The 12,362-nt window shown below is 45.7% G+C and overlaps 1 long non-coding RNA gene across 1 annotated transcript in view; it reads left to right on the top strand.

Annotated features, from left to right (window-relative positions):
* The first annotated feature begins 610 nt into the window (after positions 1–610).
* LOC136373300 (uncharacterized) overlaps positions 611–12,362 on the top strand; it is a 71,181-nt gene continuing 59,429 nt past the window's right edge. Inside the window, exon 1 of the long non-coding RNA XR_010745620.1 lies at positions 611–756. This is a non-coding gene — a long non-coding RNA (uncharacterized lncRNA). The remainder of the gene's footprint in view (positions 757–12,362) is intronic.

Raw genomic sequence — 12,362 nt, 5'->3', positions numbered from 1 at the left:
AATGATAAGAAGCCAATTCAAAATAACAGAATTTATTTATCAAATTTAAAAAAAAAAAAAAAAAATTAAAAGCCACAATAAATTGGACAATATCGATCGAATGCTGGGTGGGCAGAGTGACAGTAACAACGGAACCATCCAACCTCAGCCACACACTCTAGGTCCGGTGTAAGGTCTTTTTATACGGTTTATTTGTCCTGAGGCTAAGTCCAAATATTCATGTATCTCTTTATTTCCGAGTGAGGTCTTGAAAGGGGTTCCCGTAAGTATGAAAAGACGTTTATAGTCTTCCTAGATCTCGTTTTTGGGTCATCCTCCGGATCCCCTATCAAGATTGATATCAGATGTCGAGCAGCCGTGAAGTGGAGGGCCATCCCTGATGAATGGGCCATCTCCAGTTGGCCCTGTCATTTCTGTTGCAAATGTTGTGGTTTCACAGCTTGCACCACAGGTCTTGGAATCTCGGAGATGCCCTGGAGTAGCTTTTTAATAGACCAAATCTTTGATACACGAATTTATCCATTACATTTACCACAGGCCCTTCTTTTTCATTTCACCCAGAACAGAAAGTAATCTGTTGGGGGCCCCACTATAAGAAACCCTAGTGTTATAAATGCCTATTATAAAGTTGGCTTTTCGCAAGGTGTGTGCTATATGATTAATAACTTTGTGGTAAGGATATAAGTTTTTATTTCTGCTGTTAGTAAAGAAAATTAGGCATAGTGGTAGTGGTGATATAGTATGCTTAAACTGTCTGTTTGGCTGGGATAACATCCAGTGAACATATAAAGAAGACTCTGCTATTGATACACCAACTATCAACATCTACCATCTGAAGAAAGCATGGACCAAGGCCCAATCTGGAGGTGATAATGAAGACACAGCCAAGAAACACGCATGCTCTAAAAAGGCGGACCCAAGGAGGGGCCATGCAAAACAGTCCCTGGAATATGGAAACTAGTTTCTGGAAAAATATGAATATTCAACAGACTGATACAACAGAAAGGGTATTCATAGAAAGTCTGTGAAATAGCAGTTTGTGGACTTGGCTAAATGCCAAGTCACCCCGCTGGCCGTACATTGCTTTTTTCTTTATCTATTAATTGTCTTATCTTTTATTAAACCTATTTCTTAAAATCTACATATAAAGTGAATCTCGTTTTTCACACCTAGACAGACTAAAAAGAAATTTAAAAAAAGAGCTGCCTTTAGCAAGGGGAAGTCAAAAATGAGGAGGAGAAGAATAGCCTGCCAAAAAAATAATAGAATATTATGGTCCTACAACCTGAACAAATAATGAAAGTTGGGGGTATCAAACCCCTACCTATCTTTTAAACAGACTGATAAGATTACAGGCAGTGGTAAAAATAGTCTCCAACCACACCTCAGAGGTTTTAGAATTACTGGCCCAACAGCACTCCCAAATGAGGACATTTGTTTACCAAAATAGTTTAGCCCTCGATTACTTATTAGCAGAAGAAAGGGGAGTCTGTGGGAAATTCAATGAATCAGAACGTTGTATCGAAATTGATAATTATGAAAATACAATTAAAAAATTAGCAGCCAAAATTAAAAAGGTAGCCCATGTGCCTGTCCAGAAATAGAATTGTATACTTCAGGCCTCATGGTGAGACGAGCTGTTTGGACAAGGTATCTGGTGGAAAAAGGTAGTATTTTTTATCTTGTGCTCAATAGCCGGAACCATATTTCTACCTTGTCTCATCCCCTGTTTCATTCGGCTGATTCACTCAGTGGTACGAGGCATGCAAATTGCTGCTTTACCCACTGACCCTGAACTAGCTGAAGGAAAAATTGGACAGTTTTCCAAAGCATCTAGGTTAATGAAGTTAAAAAAAAAAAAGAAACAGAGCAGCAAAAGCCTTAAAAAATTTTGAAAATGAAGTAAAAAAAAAAAATGTATCCTTCCAGAAATACCGTAAAATAACACAGGAAAAAAAAAGACAAATATGATGTACCCAAAGATAATTGTTAAACAAAATACTAAGATTTATAAAACACGAATTTATTGGGTAAATAAAAAGGTGGGGGACTGTAGTAAATGTAATGGATAAATTCGTGTATATAATATTGTATCATAAGTTTAGTCTATTAAAAAGCTACTCAAAGGCGTCTCCGAGATTCCAAGACCTATTATGCAAGCTGTGAAACCACAAAATTTGCAACAGAAATGATATGGCCAGACTGAAGATGGCGCATTCATCAAGGATGGGTCTCCACTTCACGGCTGCTCGACATCTGATATCAGTCTTGGTGGAAGATCTGGAGGATGATCAAATCAACACTCCAAAGGAGAAATCCAGGAAGACTATCAAATCATCTTTTCATACTTACTGGAACCCCTTTCAAAACCTCACTTGAAAATAAAGAGATACATGACTATTTGGACTCTCAATAGACTTAGCCTCAGGATAAATAAACTGTATAAGAACCATACGCTGAAACCCAGTATGTGTAGTCGAGGTTGGATGGTACCTTTGTTACTGTCACTCTGCCCACGCAGCATTCGATCAATGTTGTCCTGTTGCCTCAAGTTTGCCTGTTTTTCATTGTTTGCATTTTGTTCTCACGCAGCTTCAAGTAAACTATGTATGCTTTTAGAAAATTATCTTTGTTGACATACTTCTTCTCTCTAGGAGGAGAAAGATGATTGATGGTGATGTTCACCAACGAGGTCAAAGAGGTGGCTACCTGTGTAGCCAATCTTGGCCTGTCTGTAAATTTGTATATATTATGGAGTCAGAAAAATAAAGTTGAAGCTTTCCTTCTTGACCTCCTGCTAGCCTGCTTCATCCTTTCGTGCTCCTAACAGCAGCCGCAAGTGTGACCCTCCATCACAAGTGGTGACCCCTCCATTGGACAAGAATTCAGCCTTCTGTGTGTCTGAGGTAACAAGTGGTAAGAGATGATGACCTCTACCTCTTCCTCGGAAGATGTCCTAGTGATGGACCTCTGGTTTGAGGTCCTAGAGAAGGAGGGATCCTCTGTATCTAGAGAGGACTTCCTAGAGTTTTTTTACTATGCTAGGAGCCATGGTTTTTTCTCCAGCGTTCAGGCTGCTTTCTCCACATGGCAGTGGCAGATCTTAGGGTCCCGCCTGGTGCACGAGTTTAAGGCGGATGCTGGGGTGGATTTTTTGAGGTTGCTAACAACCTGGAAAAGGCTGGAAACGCTGCTGCTCGGTATGCAGCCTCCCAGTTCTGGGGCTTCAGAGAATGGCTCCAGCCTGATACTGTCTCTCGGGCTAGGTCCCAGGGGAGATGGTGGGGCCTTTTCTCCTGTCCCCGCGCCGCGGATGCGCCGCTGGAGCGGAGGGGATTTAGCCCCTACCCCCGCTCGCACGGTGCCGGCGGGAACACCGATTCCCGCCCCACGCAGACGCAGGAGTGAGGAAAGCCTGTCCTCCCTCAGGGCACCAGCTGAGGAGGGCACGGGGTCCGCGGAGCGGATCTCGCCCGTACCCGCACCCCACAGGCATTGGAGTGCGGGGGATCTTAGGGCTTGCGGAAGCCCAGCGGGACCGGCGCTACCAGCGCCGCCGACTCCGGTGCCGTGGAGGCGGCAGCAGAAGGTCCCTTCCCCTCCCCGTGCATTCCCGGCGCGGGAAGCGCCAAGAGCGCGTTTGGACCGGGGAGGGGGGGCGGTCACAGTGGACTGCCCTCATTGTGGGATTTCCACGAGATATTTCGTGGAGGAGGACGGCGTGGGTTCGTGCCGTCCCGAGGGGCCGAACGAAGCGGCCCCGGACCCGCAGCCCCCCCGCGCCTCCGGGCGCGGCTCCGGGCGGCCAGCCAAGCCTGCCCGGGGGGGCACGGCTCCGCAGAGTGAGAGGCCAGTCCCGCAGCGGGCGGGAGGTCCGCCCACCATTGGAGTTCGGGCGGCCGGGGGGACCATGCTGGGAGCGGTACCCGCAGCCCCTCCCGCAGCCGCGGCTCCGCCGAGAGATGCGTGGGGGAGGTGGCGCTCGGGTGGCCTTCGGGCTGTACAGCCTGGCTCTCCAGCGAGTCTTTCATCCCCCACGAGCCCCCCTCCTTCCCCCGTGGATTCTCCCCCCCAATCGCCCGTGTCCTTGGAAGCGGTGCCGCACGGCAAGTCCCTGAAGGCGCTGCGTCCCCCCCCCCCCCCGCTCTGACCCGGAGCGGCTCCGCAGTTTTTACTTTTCGGGGGGACGGCGCAGCTGGCGACAGGCCGGTGTTCCCCTGTGGCAAGGGGTCCCGGGATGCCGGGTCGCCTTCGGGTGGCCGTTGGATGCTGCCACCGTGTCAGGTGACGGTCCGGCCGCGGGACCGCGCACGGCTTTGGGAGGATGTCCGATCCAAGGCTGATGCAGTGGGCGGCCGTGGTTCGGCACGGCGCCCCCTGAAGGGCAGGGATGAATTCCCCAGCTCTGCAGGTGCTGCAAGACAGGCACCTGTCTCTGTCCCCGTGGATTCTAGGGGACAGAATTCGGAGGATGATGCCTCGACGGGCGGTCTGCGAGCTTTCCCTGTGCTTCGGGAAGCTGGTCACAAGAAACATGCCCATTTGTCTTGGCAGGCATTGGTTGATCTCCGAGATAGGGTTGGTAAATACGGTCTGGGGTCTCCGGAGATGATGCAGGTACTCCGGCTGATAGACACAGACGTGTTACCTCCTTATGACATTCGGTGCTTGGCCAAGGTTCTCTTTCAGCCGGTCGAATACAACCTATTTGAGTCCAAGTGGTCTCAATTGGCTGAAAAGACTGCAGCACAGAATTTGCTGGCTCATCAAGATGACCCTAGGTATGGGGTCGGGCCAGACGTGCTGCTGGGTATAGGTGAGTTTGCTGATGTTAATAGGCAGATCACCTGTGAGCCCTTGGTACTGGAGCAGTGCCAGGAAGTTGGCATGGCAGCATTGGTACAGACAATGGAGATGTCTGCACCTAAACAGTCTTTTGCCACGATTCTTCAGAGGACAGACGAACCCTTCCTGCAGTTCGCAGAGAGGCTGACAGCTTCGGCTGAGCGACAGGTGGATGATTTTAATACCAGAACAATGTTGCTCAAGCAGCTGGCAAGGAGCAATTGCAATGCAGAGTGTAGTAGGATCATTGAGGCCCTTCCAGGTGATCCCTCACTCTTGCAAATGGCTGAGGCCTGTGCCAAACTGAGCACTGTACGTGCTAAGGTGGCTGCCGTGGCTACCACCCTGCGCCCGACCTGGAAGGGGAAGCGGGGTGGGAAGTCAAAGCAGGCAGAGGCTCCAGCCAGCAAGAAGACAGGGAAGAAAGGGAAAAAGGGGACCATTCCTTTGTTCTTTTGTGCATGGTGTGGAAGGCCAAATCACACGGCCAATGATTGTAAGGCCACAGTTCATGTGAATGGCCAGCCTCTGTCGGTCTCAGGAAATGGGCAGTGGAGCGCGAAAAGGAAGCATGCTCAGACTCGAGTGTCTTCCCAATCCCCAGAGCCAATGGAGGTCTGCTGGGCCAGCAGTTTCCACACCCACTCGCCCCTGTCACTGTCCCTGAAGGGACCTGAATTGCTCAACTTGTGTTTTTTGAGTCTTCTGTTCACAGGACAGAGTGCTGGTGGCGACAAGGAGGCTGCTCTGAAGCTACTGGGCTGCCTGGCGTTCACTGGACTGTTGTTCTGGCCAGAGACTGTTCTGAAACAACTTTTACTCTGTCTGTCTTTGGAGTGGACATTGTGAGTTTCTCCCTTGCTGCTTAGCATCTGGAATGGACTCTTTCTTCTAGACGACTTCGTCGCCCTTCGTGACTTGGTTCGGGAGCAGTTGGTCCAGGATCTTCTGGAACTTTCTACCAGTCCCTGGAATGTGTCCTGGTTTGGAATAAATTAGGGAAGAACCTCCAAAAGGAGTCCCCCTAAACCAAACCTCCACCACCCCTTCCCCCCCCAGCCCTGGGTTCGGGAAGGAAAATACCTTGGAGGAAAAGTGGAAAAACCGGTTTATTGACAAAAAACACTCCCCAACACCGAATAGTGGGAAAAGACAGGTTACTGTGATGATGAGGTGGGTGCTGACGCGTCTGTTGCGAGCCCCGGGACTTCTCCAACTTGTCAGATCAGGTCCGGAGCTGGTTCAGACCTTGGGGGGGAGGGGGGGGGGGAGGGGGGGGGGAAGAAGGAAGGAGGGAAAAAAAAAAACACCAAACAGAAGCAGCGGGGGGAAAAAAACGGCAGCAGGGGCAGCCGGAGAGCAAAGCAAAGCAAAGCGAAGTGAAGAAGGCAAAGGCAGCCGAGCTAGCAAAAGAAAGAGCCGAAACAGGAAAGAAAGAAAAAAACTGCAGGCACCCGCCCAAGAGGGAGGGATTCAGCTGCGAGAAATAACAATGTATCCAAGATATGGGATGGATATATGGGATAGGAGGCAGGTCAACCCAGAACAAATGTCTCTGTTTCCTGCCTCAGAAAGAAGTCTGGGACATGGAGGTTGTTACAGGACCTCTGAAAAGTTAATGCTGTGGTGGAAGGCATGAAGGTGGTGCGGGCTGATGTGCCATCACCCACCATGCTTCCCACAGATTGGTTGATCCTCGTTGTGAATCTGAAAGATTGTTTTCTTGTGATTCATTTGTACCCTACAGGTATCAGTTGCCGATGGAATGTTGAATAGTCCAATCCCTTGCACATTTTGGACTGGGTCTTTCTGCCCCATCGGCCGCAAAAGACTGCAATTGCATTGTTTGAGCTCATTGCTTGATTGATAATTAAATGCAGGCAACAGTGCTTGCAGATTGATGGGTGCGGATTTTGCAAATTTTATACTCTCAGTATTACGGGAGAAATTTGACTGGAGCTTTGAAAGCAGTGTTTCTCTGCCAAATGCTCTGAAAAATTTTTTAGGGCAGGTTGCTTGTCATCTGCCCAGCCATGAGCTATTGCAAGTGGCAAAAATTCTTTGAAATTTTTTGCGGCTCAAAACTAGTCAGAAGCCAGTGCAAGGAGCTGCTGTCTTCACAGACGGTTCAGGAAGGACACGACGGGCCATTGTTGCTTGAAAGGATGGATCTGAGGGTCAAGTTTTGGAAGGTCATGAGGATGGGACAGCCCAATTGGTTGTATTGAGGGCTGCCGTCATGGCATTTCCAAAGTTTCCCAGGAACCTTTCAATTTAGTCACAGATTTCGTTTCTGTGGCCGACATGGCACAGTGGTTGGGTCATTCAATTTTGAAGGGAGTCAGCAATGTTGCTCTGTTTCATTTGGTGAAGACACTGTGTTGTGCCTCTGGGGCCTGGGTTCTTCAAAACAAAAACGGGGACTGCAGGGTGAAACACCGCAAACAATTGGCAAAGGTTTTGTATGCCATCAAGCATCATAAGGTGCTGCAGGGTTCTAATAACCCTGTCAGGTTGAAAGCAAGAGACCATGACCAAAATGAAGGTCAATGAGTGGAGGAACCACTGAGTGATGACTCAGATGTTGATGATCACTCCAATGTCCCTTCCAATGGGAAGAAATTGAACATTGTTCATTTTCTTTTTTCCTTTTTTCTTTTTTAATGGTAAAAGGGTGAGATGTTGCCTCAAGTTTGCCTGTTTTTCATTGTTTGCATTTTGTTCTCACGCAGCTTCAAGTAAACTATGTATGCTTTTAGAAAATTATCTTTGTTGACATACTTCTCTCTAGGAGGAGAAAGATGATTGATGGTGATGTTCACCAACGAGGTCAAAGAGGTGGCTACCTGTGTAGCCAATCTTGGCCTGTCTGTAAATTTGTATATATTATGGAGTCAGAAAAATAAAGTTGAAGTTTTCTTTCTTGACCTCCTGCTAGCCTGCTTCGTCCTTTCGTGCTCCTAACAGCAGCTGCAAGTGTTACCCTCCGTCACATTGTCTGATTTTATTGTGGCCTTTTAATTTAATTCTAGAAAATTGCTAAATAAATTCTTTTATTTTGAATTGGCTTCTAATCATTTATAACACAGATAGTTTAATTTTTAAAAAATAATGAGTTACTTAAGGGTGGAGTTTCTGGTCTTTCCTTTTGTTTGTTTGGTTTTCCTTGCTGTCTGAGGTAAATTGTTACTTTCACTTGGCTATGGAGACCAGTTGTTTGGTTACTTTGTCTTTTTTTTTAGAAAGTACTGAATTATTATTGGGAACTGATGAACATTTTGACTAATAATGGGAGCAGCTACATTTTCTACCCTTTGAATATGAGATAAATGCTACAATTAAATGCCAAAACATAGGACTGAAATTTTCCTTGGTTTAACCTGAGCTAGTGCAATATTCTCTCCTTGCACAATTTTAAGTGTGGTTGCTCCAGGGAAAATGGGGGGATGGTTGTGTGGTAAATGTACTGGATAAATTCGTGTATCAAAGATTTGGTCTATTAAAAAGCTACTCCAGGGCATCTCCGAGATTCCAAGACCTGTGGTGCAAGCTGTGAAACCACAACATTTGCAACAGAAATGACAGGGCCAACTGGAGATGGCCCATTCATCAGGGATGGGCCTCCACAGCTGCTCGACATCTGATATCAATCCTGATAGGGGATCCGGAGGATGATCAAATCAGCACCCGAAAGACAAGATCCGGGAAGACTATCAACGTCTTTTCATACTTACGGGAACCCCTTTCAAGACCTAGCTTGGAAATAAAGAGATACATGAATATTTGGACTTTCTATGGACTTAGCCTCAGGACAAATAAACCGTATAAAAAGACCTTACCCCGGACCTAGAGTGTGTGGCTGAGGTTGGATGGTACCGTTGTTACTGTCACTCTGCCCACCCAGCATTCGATCGATGTTGTCCAAATTTATTGTAGATTTTTAATTTGGTCTTTTTTTTTTTTAATTTGCTTAATAAATTCTGTTAATTTGAATTGGCTTCTAATCATTTATAACAGTTGGATTGCAAAGCTCTGCCAAAGGCATCTCCTGTCCTCTGAGAGAGTCAGCTGGAAGACAGAGAGTCGGGCAGGAGAATGCAGAGAACGTTTGCTGCTCCTTAGTGATGTGCAACACCCGGGCTGACGGCTCAGCACGGAACAAGAACTGCCACACTGTTTCCAAGAACTGCCAGCAGCGCTCAGGGAGGGAGGAAAAGGCCACATATCGAATCATCTTGACTTGGTGCCTCCTCCCACCTCTGGGTAAGGGTTTGAAAACACAAAAGTTTCACCAAAACTACAATGTTTATTTGCTGTTGATCACACTGTCCCATATGAATTTGTTTAATGCCTTTTAAAAACAATTTTCAGTCTCCACAACCTCCTGAGGCACTGACTGCCACAATACAATTATGAATAGTAGGAAAGAGTACTTCCTTTTGTGTGTGTTTATTTTAAACCAGCTGCTAAATGCCTTTGTTGGATGCCCCCTCAGCTTTTGTACTGCAAGAGAAAGTGAACAATTACTCTGTATTTACCTTCTCCATTCGGCGTTTTACAGACTGCCATCACTTCCCTCTGCAGTGATCTTTTTCCAACCTGAAGAGCCTTTGTCTATTTCATTTCTTCTTGCAGTGAAACTGTTCTATATCTCAAAAAAGATAAATGTGGGGTTTTATTACTCCTCTCTTTTTTTCTCCTCTCAGACAAAATTGTCAAGGAAACCCTATACAGGAATGCCATGGTTAAAAAATTTTTTGGTGCTTCTTTGTGCCAAAATAATTAGCTTTTGGCTCTTAGAAATTATCAAAAGATTCTGAAAGGAAGAGAAAATGTTCTTGTAACCCCCTCCAGCTTGAGATTGTGTTTGTATCCAAAACTAGGTAAGAGAATGAAGCAAATAAACAGAAGTGTCTGGGTTTGAAGTTTTCCTTTGTTGCCAACAAACCTTCCAACTTAATACACAAAAATTGAGTGAGTGCAAGAAAGTGACAAAACTGGGACCTGAGAGGTCAGGAAGTTCAGTAATTCAGTCTGTACTGAGCAAGGTTGGCTGCATGAACAGGACACAGCAGCTCCAGAGAGAGTGGGGCTGTTTTATTCTACTTGGTCCAGAATAAGCATATCTTCTCTTATGTTTAAATCTGAAGGGAAAGAGGAGTAAAAGAGAGCACATTTTTATTTTAAGTTTCTGTGTTCCTATCTGGCACAAATTCTTCATCTGAGAGAGGCAAATGCAAATGTCTCCAGATCTGAGCACAGCCATCTGCAGGGAGCACTTTGCTGTCCTTTTAGTCTGGCAAAATCACAAAGCTCTTCCACCTTGTGCCCTTTTTTCCCACCTTGTCGCATTTGACCTGACTCTTCGAGACTCTGTACACCTACTTCTTGCTTCCTGCTGTCTCTCAGTTGTTTGGATTTCCCATCTGCTGTGTGCTGCTGCCCTGCACTGTCTCCTCCTGCCATCTCCTCTTTCCATGCCCCTACACAGAGCTGCTCTCACAAGATGAGGTTGTGTCCCTGCCTAAGGTCTTCCTGGAAACTTGTTTCTTCCAAACACCTATCAGATACCTCAGGAGATGGGCTTTCACTTCCTCTTCATCATTACATATCTAAAAAAAATATTGAAGGATGGAAATATCTTTGTTTTATTTTCCCATGTGCTTGCTTTTTGCTGAGTTTCCTGCTGAGTTCCCAGTGCTACTTGGGCCTTTCCCTCCTGTCCCGCCTCATTGTCTTTTTACCATCTACTCATTACCACAGTCTCAGGCTGCATCAAGGGAAATATAGGTTGTGACACGTGGAAAGACTCTAAAACTCAGAGACAAAGTGAGTTTTAAAATAGGTATGTGATTTATTCAGCGCTGGGCGCGATGCAGGATAGCTCCCAAAGGCATCCGCACCCCTCACTCACTCCTATTCTCCTTTAACCTCTAGAATGTTACATATGCATCAAGTTTCGCAATACACCTATGCATGTACATTCCTTGGCTCCTCCTCTCCCCGCTTTGTATGTTAATTATCTTATCGGTCCTTTGTGCCTGCGCAGGTGTCTCTGGTGGTCATCCTGGGGGTCTCAGAGATGAAGAAGGATAGTCTTCCTCAGAGATGAACTTCTGACCCTGCTGTCTTGCCCATGCCCACTGATCCTCTGGTCATAGTCCAAGCTCTAAGGCCAGGTTTATCTGGTCCTGGGGGCTCAAGGCGCCTTACTATTTCTATGTCTCTGGTAATCTTGTATTCTTGTCTTTTGTTCTGGCAAACAACCCCCCTTTTATCAGGCATCTTTGTATTCCTCTTTGCTGTTCTTGCACACAGCCCTGTCTCTTCCTTCGAAGAGGAGCAATACACACCATCTGAATTCCTATCCTTTAATCAGTATTCTTCTAATTTTTATGTTTAATATCCTCTAGTTTCTAACCTCATGTTTCAGTCCCCCCTTTTCAATAAGGCAGTAAATTCTTTTACTCAATATGAATTCCAGTCCTTACGATATGCGTCTCTCAATGCCTTGCCATGGACTTGGGATAAAGAGGTTAATATTACTACTTGTAACAGTTTCCAATTCCAAATAAGCATTACAAAAGACAGGACAAAACTTATACCAACCAATATTAATAAGACAATAATGGGGTGACTTAATGTATTTAGGATCCCAGTTGCAGTGGGTGACCATCCAAAGAGTGAGTCCCACTTATTATAACTTGCATCTCTTTGCAGAACCTTGTTTATTTCTTTTGTGTCATGATGGACAGTAATTAAAGTTTGCTCTCCAGTTTTCTGAATACCTTTTAGAATTTTGGCAAGGTCCTGATGATTAATTAATTGTTTTACTAAAGTGAGATTCATCTCAATAGGTGTGGGTGATAAGTTATGATATATTGTATTGTCACACTTGACTAGCTGGTGAGACACAACTGATGCTAAATACAGGAAGTCACACCCTAAAATTTTAACCAAGTTACAAATACAGAGGTTAGAATGATTCTTGTTAAACAAAGTTACATTATCCCTTTCTATTTCTATAAAAGCACAGGCAGTCTTTAAACATACACAACCCTGACCAATATATACAAGTACAGTCCTTTGACTAGTGTTTGAATGAACTTCAAAATGACAAACACCCTGTTCAGTATCAAGACATATATCTCGAGCATCGATTGTGTTACTTTCACAAATGAACCCTTGTTGTTCCCGGGCAATGCAAGATTCCAGATTCACAGTTTGCCATTTTTCATCCACTCTCTGTGCCCATGTTCTGTGTTCTGAAGGGTAGAGCACTGATCCCTCATGATTCAGTCCTAATGCTATAATGGGGTGAATAACATAAACTGTGGCATTGCGGATGGTGAGCACAAAAGCAGTAGCTGTGTTAATGGTTGGATCATAGGTGAAGTTTACCAAGGTCCACCAGGACTGAAATTTCTTTTCAAAATCAGTAGCATTGTCCCAGACAGCCTTTTGAACCTCAGTTGGAAAGGCTCTTTCACTTCTTTCTCTTATAACCAAGGCAGCTG

This window comes from Sylvia atricapilla, chromosome W (assembly GCF_009819655.1).
Source record: "Sylvia atricapilla isolate bSylAtr1 chromosome W, bSylAtr1.pri, whole genome shotgun sequence".
Taxonomy (NCBI): Eukaryota; Metazoa; Chordata; class Aves; order Passeriformes; family Sylviidae; genus Sylvia; species Sylvia atricapilla.
This window is presented reverse-complemented; position numbering and strand designations above follow the sequence as displayed.